The sequence below is a fragment of the Cygnus olor genome, chromosome Z, assembly GCF_009769625.2.
Source record: "Cygnus olor isolate bCygOlo1 chromosome Z, bCygOlo1.pri.v2, whole genome shotgun sequence".
Classification (NCBI taxonomy): domain Eukaryota; kingdom Metazoa; phylum Chordata; class Aves; order Anseriformes; family Anatidae; genus Cygnus; species Cygnus olor.
This window is the reverse complement of record NC_049198.1, coordinates 12,709,238-12,723,236: the sequence shown is the minus strand read 5'-3', so window position 1 is coordinate 12,723,236 and position 13,999 is coordinate 12,709,238. Positions and strand designations below refer to the sequence as shown.

Sequence of the window (13,999 nt, the reverse complement as noted above, 5' to 3'; positions counted from 1 at the left end):
ACAAGTATTCCTAACCTTTTGCTTGTATCTTTTAACCAATTGCTAGTTTTAGAAGCATAGGAACTGATTACTAATTACTAATCTGAATCATAGAATCATAGAATATCCCGAGTTGGAAGGGACCCATAGGGATTGAGTATCATTTTAGAAGGATAGGAACTGCTGTTTTATGGACAGAAATACAATATTCATGTCAAAAACCTTACAGCTTTTCCCATATCCATAATTAATGTTTGGCTGTCCAGAACTTAAAAAAAATAAAATAAAAAGGCAGTTATATTAAATAACAAAAAAGAGTGAGTGACTGTATGGATTACAGAGACTGGAGAATAATAATGACAGTACAACATTTCAGTGTGAGAGAGAATTAGAGCAGGCTAAAATATGTGTTTGTTCTTAGGCAAATGTCCCATCAGTTTTAATGGATTTGCATGTATTGTGACCCCAGCTCAGGAAGACCAAAAACAAAAACTGGTCAGAAGGCTGGAAGGAAAAATAACGTGACACAGCATTCCAGTGTGCTTATGAAGAGACCACACACACACACCCCTTACCATGGTTATGGCTCATTCTTCTGCCAATAAAGCACGCAGTGGAAATTTCCACTGCAAGTTACAGCACATTTCCACCCTTTAACCCTACACATACTGAAGTTTTGCAATTCTTTATGATGATTGAAATGTATAACCTTTACTTTGCTAAAGATAACTAATCTTTTTTAATCTAACCTAATCTCACCTTTCTTGTTTAATCAAAAAAAAATAATGCTTTTTTACAACTTTAGTGAGAAATACATAGATACAATAATTTGAATCATGAGGTGTGTTCATACCAAAACCATGAATGTATGTTTTAAATCATTTATGTATGTGAGCATTTTTATTGCTAAAAAGAGCATAAAAGGTGGGTAAAGAAGAGGTAAAAAGAAATGAACAGGAAGAGAAAAGAACAGAAAGCATTTCTAGGAAAATGTTTCTTAAGGCAAGATTTTGGGAAAGAAGAGTTCAAAAGAACTGGAAATGAGGCTGGTAAGGAAAACCAGAGTGTCCTGGAGTTGCTAAGAAGAAAAAACAATATATGATGGATGTGTGAGACAAAGGAAAAGGAAGGAATATGTGTTTCCAAGATACAATGAGCAGGTGATAAAACCTCCTGTTATTCCTTCACCTTTATTCATCTTTTTCTCAATTGTTTTGCTAACAAAACTCCTGGGCTGGCTAGGCTCACCTCCCAGAACAATCTGAAGAGCTCTCATGGGGTGATCTGTATCTGCACTGTCACTTCTTTTGCTGCCTTCCTTTATTGTGCTGCATGAGCATAAAGCATGGCAAGGAAAAAGGGAGAAGGTGGAAAGGATGTCAATGCAATGCCTTACTGGTCCCAGATGAGTATTTTTCCTTTGAGTCTTTGATAGCAGCAGTAACAGTTCAGATCTGAGGTATGAAAATGTAACAAAGCTTTGGAAGCTGCATGCTTCTCATACGTAACCAATCTGCCTTCCTTTCATCTGAACATTACTGATAGCATTATGTGTCTGCACAGTGTTATGTATTCAGTGCTCAGTTTTTGGAAACATCTGTAGTTTTGCAGGAAATATGATCTAAATTTTGATTGACCTTTCTAATCCTGCAGTTACACTTTAGCTTTTCTAATTTTGTGCAGACTGGGAAATTTTATTCTTTCCTCCTTATCTCACATATTTAAGCTATTTCTTGTGGCTTCTACTCCTTTAACATCCCTTTTTCTTACCACATTCAGTTGTTTAGCTTTAGAGCAAGCCTTAATAATGCTCTGCAGTAACTACTTCAACATCTTTTTCTTGAACTGATTCTTCAAAAATGTGGTCACTGAAAGCCATGTTCCAGTCCACCTATTTGATCATGATCTTTCCATCTTTATAAAATCTCCATCTGCCATCTCATTAGAGTCGAGCTCCTTGGCCCTTCATAACTTCTTACAATTCATCGTTTTTTCCAGCATGGAGAGGTTTCCCTATTTCCCCATGTCTGGAACAACCTTTACACATGAAGAATAGCATGACCCGTGCATGTATTTGCCTCTCAAACCTTGCAAAGAATCTAAACCAAGGCACATTGTTCTTTCCTTTTGGGGATATTGAGGATAAGCAGGCTATCTATGTAGCTTTGTTACTATCAGGTTGCAACAGAGTTGAAAGTCTCTGTTGCTATTTGCAGCTTTTTTCATTAACAGCCAGATGGCATAATACCAAAACTGGAATCTGATGCTGTGGCTGGAACCTGACTCCTGCTGATTAGCTTTCCCATGCTCAGCAATTGAACTGATGTTTTTCACTAGATGGTCTGATTTGTAGGATGTAAGATGAGAAAGAGTCCATTGTGGTAATATAGTTTGATCTTCATGTTTGGCTGTCTTAAATAGCATATTGCTTGTGTAGATCCATTTTATAAAGTGACCCCATTCTGCAGCAGTGACCCATCTTTTTCATTGCTTACCAGTCCTCCAGACTGTCATCTACAAGTTTTATCAATGGTGATTTTATCTTTTCTTCCAGATAAATGATAAAAACGATTAACAGTATTTAGGAAAAGAAACGGTCTTGTATGTGTTGTATATCACATCGTTCACATTAACCAGTTCTTTATCATTGCAATTCTCCTAGTATTGTGTTAGTCAAAACACCTGTGCAGTGTAGAGTCAGCCTTACTGAAATGTCAGAAGCAATACTCTAATCTAGGAGTCTTAGCAAAAAAAATATTTGGTTGTGTTATAAGTCTTTGTTTCCATTCAGTTTCTATTAATTCACTGTATTTTGGTGTGTTTTATGAAATTAAGGCCTGTATCAGTGATAGATTTTTTTGGAATCTCTCCCATGTTTATAAATATGCAATTATCTTGTCTGCTCACCTTTTAAATACATGTTCAGCAACAGATTTTTTCCAGTTTTCAGGCAGTTTTACAGTGTTCCAGCAGTTACTGAAAATCATCAGTTATGGTTCAGGTAATTCTGAACTCCCTAGCATACTAAAACTTCTAATGCCAATTACATTGACCTGTTGACCTAAAAATATATTTGTACTTTTCTATTTTTTTAAATTACTTGCTTTGTTTTGGAATGGAAATTGTGACATTATCTTCCTAGAATATTATATCACCTGCTTTTTTTTTCCTTGGTAGATAGAGACCAGAAATAATAACTGTATACTGCTACATTTTGCTAATATTCTACTTTGTCTGAGTGGTTATGATCTAAATATGATACTGAGAACTTGTTAACTGTTTCTACCACATGGAAAATCTCATTATTGTCCCTGTTGCTATTGACTATATATTTCTCCTTAGAGCTGTTGATTTATTTGCCAGTGTCCTACAATTTCCACATTTTTTTAAAAAAAATCTTGCCAACAGTTTCTTTCTTTCATGTGTAGACTTTTAAATATAGATACAGACAAATATATATATATCTCCTTGCTTCAGTCACAGTTTTCCAAAAATTTTGTTTCTCAAATTTTTCTTGATTGTTTTTTCTTCTACTTCGAGTAAGATACCCTTAAAATGTTTTCTACTACCATCTACATTTTTTTCACAGACAGCTTTTGATTCACTGATATTTAGCAACATAAAATTGTCCTTCTTAGAAATCTTGATATATAAATACATGGATGTGTATTAGTAGCTTGAGTTTCTTCTGCTTGCATATAAAAATATGCTCAAATCAGAGTTCCTCACCACTTAATTACTGCTGACTTTTCTGTGTCCAGGTCTTCTTTATCTGTGCAGCGTCTTTAGAGTTGCACAACTGAGACTTATAATTACTGTTATGGATAATTATTCTTACCATCACTATTTCATTAGTGATACTTGGAAACAGAAAAAGTTGGAAAAATAAATACAGATAACTTCAGTTCCCAATAGGGATGGGTATACTCCATTCACTGCATTTAGCTGTAACTGCATTACCATTAACGGCATCAGTTTTCTAGCCTGTGTGTTACAGACTGGTTCTTGCAGTGATGACTATTATGTTCACTAGTGTGTTACGTATCAAACCCCATGCAATATTTTGTTTTGTTTATCCTTTAGGATGTTGATTTTTAAGCATTGAGGAAACTCTTTTTTATGACTTCTCAGTGACCGGGAAACAGATAATAGGATTTTTGGCATAGACTGAGACTCCTGGTTTTTGCCCGCTTGATTCTTCCTAAGTAGTTGAGACTGTGTGTGAAGTGGAAAGTTACAGGTATGCTTGGGAGTAAACCTTCCAAATTACTGGCTGAGGTCAGGCAAACTGTGAGCAGTATCCTAACAGTTCTTTCAAATGAGAGCAAACAAAGTTTCAGACCTTGTAAAATATTTAAAGCTGTGTGAAACTCAGCAGTTTTTGTTGGCAAGAGTTCTAACTTTGTTCTGGCTAAAGTTTGCATAAGGTTTGCATCCACTTAGAATTCAAACAGAAATATAAGAGGAAACTCAGCTAAATGATTGTGGTTTTGATAGAAACCTCAAAGCAAGTATTCTTGATGACATTCACTAAAAATTCAATTTTGGCATAAAACTTATTCACACTCTGGTCCCAGTTTGTTTAGAGTTGTGTTTTCTCTTTCAGAAGTGTAAGAACAAAATTTGAGTTATAAGGAAAACAAATGAATCCTACTGATATGTATTAATTTAGAAATCTCCAGCAACTCTGAAAGTATTGTTCTTCTTCTTTTGAAAAGTGGTATTTTCTGTTCACTGTCATGGTACCATTGTGGAGATTCCTTGATCCCATATCAGGTCTCAGCTTTATCTGAGAGAACAGAACTACAGTACTAAGTTGTTTTAAGCATAAATTCATCTGCCTGTGCAAAAGACTAGAGAAAAGAATGCCAGCTTTCTTTAATTCCTCAATACAACAACTTTGAAATGGAGAAGACGTTAAATTGGAGTATGTGTCTTTAGATTTCAGACCAAAGACTTTCATTTATTACAGTAAACATGGCACATAAAAAAAAAAAAAAAAAAAAAAAAAAAAAAAAAAAAACAGAATTCAGCAATCTTCTGGACAGTAGAATCCGTCATTTCAAACTGATCCATGAACAACAGAGGGAATGCAAAGAAATAATTTGTAAATGGGATAAAAAGTACAGCAAACCCAAAGAGAAATAAAAGTAATTTCAGCATTTTGTCAGTGCTTGGAGTAGTGTAAGGATCTTTGTCATGTTCTTTCTGGTATTCTCAAATACAAATTGGCATCTGCTGGCGATGAAACTGGGGGAATTTAGAGACATATATTGCATTCAGCTTCTTTCTATATACACTAAAACACATTATTGCAAGTCAAGCTTCTTTGAGTTCAGTAAACCAAAGTCTTATAAAAGCGATGTGTTTCAGAATGTGAGAGTAATCATTATCAGCTTCATAATGACAGATGGAGGAGGAACACAGGATACCTACCCTATATGCTTCAGTTGATGTCACTGTCAAAATCACCTCTGACTTCAGTGGAACCATAAGATATATCTTTAAACTAAACACTAAGTATAACCATTATCTTGGCATCTTTCACCCCAACTTTCCCCTGTTCAGATTTTTTATAACATGATCCTATCCATTCATTTTGAACAATCCACAGTCAGATACAAAATCTTGTGCATATAGATCTAAATGTTTACTTCTCCCTTTTAACAGGAGGAAACTTAAAGGAGTAGCACTTACAGAGTAGTCGTGGTACCTTTTTATCAGTTTGGAGGTCTCTAAGTGCTGGGAAGGATATCAATATCTCTTGGGTTTTGTGATGAAGTTGTTTTAAAGGCTTATTAGAAAAGCTGCCATGTAGAAATATAGTTGCAAAATGCCCCGTGCAGTACAGCAGATAAATTGGTGATTATTAAAGAAAATTTTCATGTAAATTAGTCCTTTAGGCTAAAACAGCGTTCCATCTATGAACAATGTCATCCTCAACTTCGGGAAGGAAAGCTGAATGGGAAAGCCAGGATGTTCTTCATATAAGAACACGCTATTCCTTGACATCAATTAAAACATGTATGATGTGTTTTAGTGAAACCCAGTAATACTTAATCCTTTCTGAAAGCTGTTAACATTAAACCAGGTCCTGTCTGAACAGTTAAACATACAGTCAGCTCCTCACTTCACCCATGATTTTTTTGCCCAGCTTACGTTCCCCAACTAATCTTGAATTTCTCTCAAAATGTTAAAAGATAAAAGATACGTGTGGAATAACACCTGCTTAGAAGAACACTTGGAAATTTATTTATTTATTTTTTTTGGTTCAGAGTTATTTAGCAGCTTGTTTTGATTTTCAGAACAAAAATATCTAATTTTAAGAGACAAGATTATGGTCAGATGAACAATAAAAATCATTCAGAGTAAATAAGTACAACGGTTGTTATTAATCCCATAATATTTACTAGAGTCTATTTTATTTTTAAAGATTTTAAAAACAAAAATTGTAATTAGGCATGGATGTTGCTAATTTAAGTGTATATATTAAAATTGTATATAATTCATTATATTATATTGGCATGATTTTATTGAGATTTGATCTATTAGAAAAGAGGAAAAAAACTGAAAAAATGACAGAAACATAAGAGTAATTTCTGAATTATGCAATTATAAATTAAAAGTCATTTTGGAAAGTTAGTGAACCAGAAGCAGTAAAAAAAAAATCTTAAAACTCTTACAATATTCACAGCATTTGCAGATAAAATTCTGTAAAATGGCACAATATGCATTGTGCCAAAATTCAAGAAGTGCGAGTTCATCTGGAGGTGCTCATTTAGGAGGTATGTACTAAGAAGCTGTGATTCTGATGCAGTTTGCTTAAACCTTTATTTCTGATGCCTCTTAGATTTATTAGAAACTGTTTTTACACATACCAAGTGCTGAGTTTCTTGTAAATATGACCTTTTATTATCTGCTTTTCTCCTTTGTGAGCTCTAAAGTACAAAGGTAGTGAAGAACATTTTTACAAAACCATGTTGAGATTTCTGTGTTTTAATAATTATTCTAGAAAGGTTCTCCCTTCCCATCCCCATAAATGTGCAGCTGATTTTCATTGCATTCTTGATCTTGCTTTTATCAGCTTCTCCCAATTAGATCTGTTGTTCACGGTCGTTTTGTGCTCGGTTGTACCCTCAGTACAACCAGCAGTTCAGCAGTTCAGCAGTTGTTCTAGCAACCATGTTTGCATCCTGCAGTCCTTTGTTTCACCTATTGCAATTCTTTTGTTTGCTGTTCAGTGACCTTGGACTTGCTGTAGTCAGAGGCTCTGTTTTACACTGCCCTAGTCTTCTCTGTTTCATTCGCTATGCTGTAATGGCTGCCTGAATACTCTTAATTTTCTCTTCTCTTTTCCACTCCCTCAGTCTACCTGAAATCAACCTTTCCTCCACCTGTTTAAGTCTCTTTTCTTCTCTTTTCCTGACTTCAGTGAGTGGTTCATTTTCCATACTACTGCAGCTGATTTAAGTTGTTTTCACCCCAAGTGTCATCTTTCTGCTCATTTGTGTATGTGGGTAAGTAAAATTATACCAGTACAAGCAGTTAAGGTGAGTGATCTTCACGTAGGGCTAGGAAAGAAGAAAAAAACTTTCCTTTAAGCAGAGATCAAACTGTTCAAATATTGCTTGAATTGGACTCGTAATCCTTTTGTTTAAAAACAGCTAAATATACAGCTGATATTCATATGGTATAGACAAAGAAAAATACATCATGACTATCATTGGACCCAATAATGTTTTTTGATATTTGTGCCAAGGACACACTGTACAAAATGAAAACTGAACATACTTATGACAGCTGGCAGCATTAATCATGAGCTGAAGGTGAGACTTCTCTGACATACGTGTATTGTGTATTGACGTAAGTGGAGAAATCTAGTTAAGGACTGAAAGATTGAAGACTACCTGCTTATCTAGATGCCTTTTATGAATACACTACAAGGCAACAATTCATCACCAAATAAAACCTAGGCAGTTAATCTTTTTTCATATGTATTAACGCTTATTGATATATAGTAGTGCTTTCAATAACTGAGTTTCCTTAGGGGTAATGGGTTGCAGCTTTTGACATTAAAACATTGGACATAAAATGAACTTTAAACTGATTCAAGCAAACTAAAGCAAAATGATTAAAATGTGCATGAAACAACAAAGTGTTAAACAGAATCTCTGAAAACTGTTGTTGTCTCCAAAGCTAGTAAGCATTACATGTATATGCTTGGCTACATTATATATAAAGGGAGGCTTACTGCCATAAGGGTGGCTTACATTCATACTGTCCCAGGAATATCATCTTCTGGAAGAAAGCCCTTATGATGGGAAACCAGTTGGGGCTGATACTCCCAGACGGGTTTTAGCACAGTAATTGTGATTTTAAGACATGGGTCTGCCAAACTGGACTGAACAACAGGAAGCACTGTTCAGGCACAAACATATACTTCAAGATGAATACTTCACAGTACCACTGAATGTTTATGTTGTTATTAAAATTTCATGTAAAAATGAATCTAATTAAAGAGCAGACAGGAAATATCCATGCTAACAAAGATAACTTCAACTTTCAATTTTAAATACCTAATATTGCAAACTGTAGAAGATAAAAACAAACAACTTGACCACATTGTATAACCAGCCATTACATTTTTAGAAATTCTTTCCTTAAATTTCCTATGTGAATGTGATGATGTAAATTTACCTTTATTTCAGATTCTTCCCTGCTTATGAAGATGTAGCCGTTCTTGCTTCTTTGTATCTTTTATTTTCAAATATCCTCATGAAAGAATTGGGGTGAATTAAAGCAGTAGAATAAAAAGCTTTCGGAAAGTGTTGAAGGAAAACACAATCCTGCAAAACCAAAGTAGAAAAAATGCATATATCAGAGGTACAAGTAAGAAGATGTTTAGTAAACAATTATTCATGTGTGTTATTACCTTTAACTTCCTACATATGTGAATTTAATTTGGTATTATAATAAAGAAGGAAGAAGCTCAGTTTCTAGCTGGGTAACAGATGTGACTTCACTAGTTTCCAGGGGAATTCTCTTAGCAAGATACAGCATATGTAAGGTATGAAAATTTGAAAACTTGGCTGAATAGAAAAATGTAAACCATTACTGTCTTTCTTGCACAATGTCCAGAAAATAAGCAATACACGTTGAAAGCTTAGATTAAAATTCTCAACTAGTAATGGGCATTTGACAGAAACTGATTTATGTCCAGTGACTCAGGATCTCAGGGTTTGTCTTTTTTTGAAGCTTTTTAATCAATTAGAGATGTTAATTTTTTCTTATGTCATTATTCTTTATATTGCTATTGGCAATAAACTCTCTTGCAGCTTAGTCACAAATGGCAGCAGAAAATTAGATTCTTGAACCACATTTCAAGGTGAACTTTGGAAGCTCAAATAGTCAAAAAAAAGCTGGTGTTATAATGTCAATTACTTCATATCATCCTAGATTTTGGCTTTACAAACCAGCTATAATAGGGCTGTATTTCAACAAAGAACTTAAGAATCTGTTTAGCTGTAATTCAAGTAAATTATATTTAAGCATGAGCTTATGCTGTATATATATATATTTATGTATTTAAAAGTCTTGTCACATAGGGGTAATTTGTTGAACAAGAACTAAATCAGCATTCTTTCCTAATGTTAATAAAACAGTTTTCCAAGTTTGCTTTTAAATGATATTTTTCTGACTTACATTTTGCAAATTACTTTATGATGGGTTAGTTTCTCTAGCAGTCTCCTAACAATAAGAATTGGAATCTGATTTCTTTACTTGCACTGGATAGTATCTTTTCTATGTTATCTAATTTACATATTAGAAATGTAAAACAAAAGGTCCACCTAGAAATATTTATTGTGATTTAAGAGTGCTGTATATTTATCCAAATGCATTCTGTTTGTGTTTCAAAAAACACTATTATACGTGCAAAACAATATGCAATACAAACCTGTTGCATATAGAGTGAACATAATTTTTTTTTGCTATATTAGAAATAAAATGAGAATGTCCACAGGAGTATAAAATTTATGGCATCTGAACTGAGTATGGCATTTGAATTTAGTAATGTAGCCTACTTTGATCTTTCATTTCTGTGATCTCTGTTTAGAAGGCATTTCATGAGGACATTGACAAATCTTGTTTAGAGCTATGATTCTTTATAATGTTAATAGATCATGTGAAGTAATATATTTAATGGTGAAAATGTGGGAGTAAGCATTAAATGAGGGGAGTAAGCCTCAAATATTTAGTCCTGTAAGGTGTCCTGTGCTGGTGTTATTCATGTAAGAAAGGTTTCTGATATTGCAAACCTTAAACCTAAATTAAAGAAAAGAATAAAATACCAGTAAATGAGAAAAATCTGTTCATTCCACACTGTGTTTATAGTTTTAATTAGTAGCATTAGCATTGACATTTATAACATATCAGACTACATTTTAGACTGTATAAATAAAATATTTTCATCTAGTTTAGATTTCGCTAGATGGTAGATGTGCAGATTATTCTGCACCTGTCTGGAAAAAAACTTCAGAAAGTTGATATGGAGCCAAAATATGCATGGAGACAAGTAAATTGCCAATTGTAACATTTTTTGCCAGCAGCTTCCTTAGTCAAGCAAATCAAGTGCCATTCTATCAGCACTAAAATCAGACAGCTTGAGACTCTGCTGCCATTTTAAAATTTTCCCTAAGCAAAGATACTGTAGTGGAAAATCCCCAGCTTAGAGGTGGAGATAGAGAAAAAGTAATCATTTACCTGTCACCATGTGTGCCTCTAACCAGCACCTGCTTTCCACATACATCAGCTCCCTGTTAAAAAAATCAAGTCTGGAAAAGGATCAGAAATAGCAGGTTAGAAATGAGACTGTTTTTCATAAAATCTAATATCCAGAGCACAACCACATAATAGCCATGAATAAACAAGCTTTAGCTAATTTTTCTGCAAGGAGGGCAATGGTGAGGTTACTGTGTGTTCACCTTACATTCTGCTCTGTGATTTCAAGCCAAAGATCTCTTTTCTTGAATGCCATCTGACTTCACTGGGTTTATCTTCACTGCAGAGTTCGTTGGAATCATAATGCCAGTGTTGTTCCTTCCTTAAATCCATTCACCCACAAATCCTAACTCTTCTGTCAGCTCAAGTTGATCGTTGACTGCGGGGTGAACTGGCTAGGAGCTCAAATCAGCACAGCTCTCCAACAGCTAATATAACCATTTTGTGGAAGAGTTACTGATTTATTTCATTTACTGATGCCAAGCTTCCATCAGTAAATGGCACATCAAATCTTCCACAGTTCACTGGTAACAATTGTGTTGAGTGGTTTGGTTAGCTGTGGCACTGAGAACTCGGGGATTTGTTTCTGGAAGGGTAATTTGTATACAAGGCAAGGTAGCACCAGCACAGACAAAGCAGCTTGTGGCTTCCAACAACAGTTGCAGCCAAACTGAGATCTGGCAGCTTAACTGATGGGAGCCATCAGTCTTCTGAGCTGCAGGGCCACCAGGAATCACTGCCTCAGTGTCACAGTCATTATATGTTGCTGAGTGGAACTGGTTTATTTGTTTCTTAGCTGCATCAGTCCACAGGCCACTATATTAACACAAACTATCATCGTCTCAAATCTGCATTAATGCATGAACTCTAGACAGTGGTTGCTGCCTTCATTTACTAATTGGTGTCTTCCAAAATCTGGGCAGCTAGAAGGTGGTGTTAACCACTGCAGGTAAATCCACCTGAAGTTATCTGGAGCACTTCTAAGATAAAGCCATTTAGCCTTACTGATTAGTATGACTGCTTAATTATGTAATGGCCGAGTATAAATAAATGAGCCCGAGAGGATACACACCTTTCACTTTCTCATGATATATTTTACACAGTAGATGCAGTAGTCAGTCAGTGAAGACTGTTACTTTGTACCAAGTGTTTCCCAAGTTTCTCAGGCACAACCTAGGGGGAAATAATACAGAAAAAGAAACTTTGTAGAAGTCATATAAAAAAGATCGGTTTTAGAAATCCTTTGTCAGTTTAACTGTACACAATAGAGGGGCATAAATTTGAATTACTTTTAGAACCCCTAGTGCTTTCTATATTATTCACAAGTATTTGCTTTGATGCTGTTATGGGAAATGTGTTAAGGCAGGTTGAAAAATATTAGAAGCACTGTACTTGAGAAGCTTGAGCACAAAAATAATAAAATTTGAACAGAACTAATGATAGATTTTCTTTAGCTTTTAACATTTAGTCAGAACTGGGTACTTTTCAAATGCACTTCTATAGTTTAAGCAAAAGTTAAAGCTTTGATGTAGAAATTAGCAGCTACCATAATTTTATGGCTATCATACAGCATGGCTGGCTATATTATTATAATTATTTTATAAGTGTTATGGTTCTCTGAAACTAACACTTTCCACCCTTTCTTAATGTGGCAGCTTGACTGTGAAATTACGTAAAGAGGTACATAAGTAAAGATTGCATTTTAAGCTAGATATTTCAAATATATGTGTGGTGGATTCTTTTGTGTTTACTTTATATACATCCCCTCAGTTTATTTCTTCTTTGCAGAAATGTCTATGAAAATACTGTTTGTAATTGTGAATAGCATTATCAGACTGGTTCTACTTGGCCATGGCCTTTGTTCTTGTAGTTCCAGAGACACATGAAGACTTCAGTAGGCAGAATGAAGTGCTAAAGCAGATAACATCTTTCCAAATAATTGAAAGGAGGAAAAAGTCCTTAAAATTTGATCAGAACATTAAGCAGTTGTACGAGGCTAAGATTACACATGGGAGTGCCAAGCACACACAACTTGCTGTGTCTTCTTCACCATGGTATGCCGGTAACCCTGTGGTAAGCACGTTAGAATTGCACAAAACAGGTCAGGTTAGGTAAAACTAGTGTAGTTGCTTAAACTTTAATAGTTGATTTAGGAATAATATTAAGTAGGTCAAACTCCTGAATTGCAACTATGAATTTATGAAGTTGACTATTTATTTAGACTCTCTACATACTGGCCATTTGATATTCAAGCTGACTTTATCAGTGAACTTGAATAAAGTAATAGTTAGCACCTTTTGATCTCTGCAGGAAGACAAGCAATCAGCTAATCAATTTAGAGTCTCTGTGGTGAAATGACTCTAAAAAACTGAAATATTTATATAACATTTATTTTAAGAAAAATTGTCTTTCATGTTGCAGAATTCCATCTGGGATTTGCAGATAGGGATCTTAATGTTTTGGAGTGTCAGATCCTTCAGCATAGTGTTATTGCAATTAAATATTTTTTCCCTTGTATGAGGGAGGTCCTTCAAGCTTCCCAGAGTAATATACGTTTATCGCACAGGAAATGAAATAGACTTTCTCATCAGCTTCAGGAAGAAATGCCTTGCACCATTTAAAAACCACTTTATTTAATAGTGTTAATATGCTCCAAAAGATTTGTTGCCTAAATTTCCTGGCTGGAAAAAATACCTGTTTTCACAGGTTTGACCAATAAAACAGCTAGGTTAAATGGGGTACCATTCAGTTCTATAGAGACAATCCATTGATCCATTGCAAAATAACTTTTGTTTGTGAGCATTTTGTCAACAGATTTGTTTATGTGTTTGAACATGAAAAACTGTCATAGGACTTAGAATGAGTCTGCTGTGTAAATTATGTTGTGCCTTCTAACTATTAACCACATTATTTTTTTTTCCAGTATTTGAGGAAGCACAAATAATTTATTGTCCCTAGTATTCTGTATTCTGCCACAGTATAATCCTATCAACTGTCATGTATTTCCTTACTTCTCTGTTTTTCATTTTAAAACACAAATAACTTATAAAATGAAAACATGGTGTTACAGATGCCTGGGTCCCAGGGCAGTAGAGGCTCACAAATCAATACATTAAGTCAGTAGCAGCTAGAAAGAGAACTGAGACTGCAAATTCCTAGTTCTTAGCAATAGAAAATTAGCAAAAAGAACTTTGTTGAAAAAGATGGGTTTTGAGGTACATGTGTAGGGAGATCATGTATC

General features: G+C 34.7%; 1 long non-coding RNA gene across 1 annotated transcript; it reads right to left on the bottom strand.

Annotated features, from left to right (window-relative positions):
• Window positions 1–6,414: 6,414 nt before the first annotated feature.
• LOC121062341 lies at window positions 6,415–10,813 on the bottom strand. The gene is made up of 3 exons (XR_005815520.1): window positions 10,741–10,813; window positions 8,677–8,825; window positions 6,415–7,550 (listed from the first exon to the last, which is right to left on the bottom strand). It is a non-coding gene; the product is annotated as an uncharacterized LOC121062341 (long non-coding RNA).
• Window positions 10,814–13,999: the final 3,186 nt, after the last annotated feature.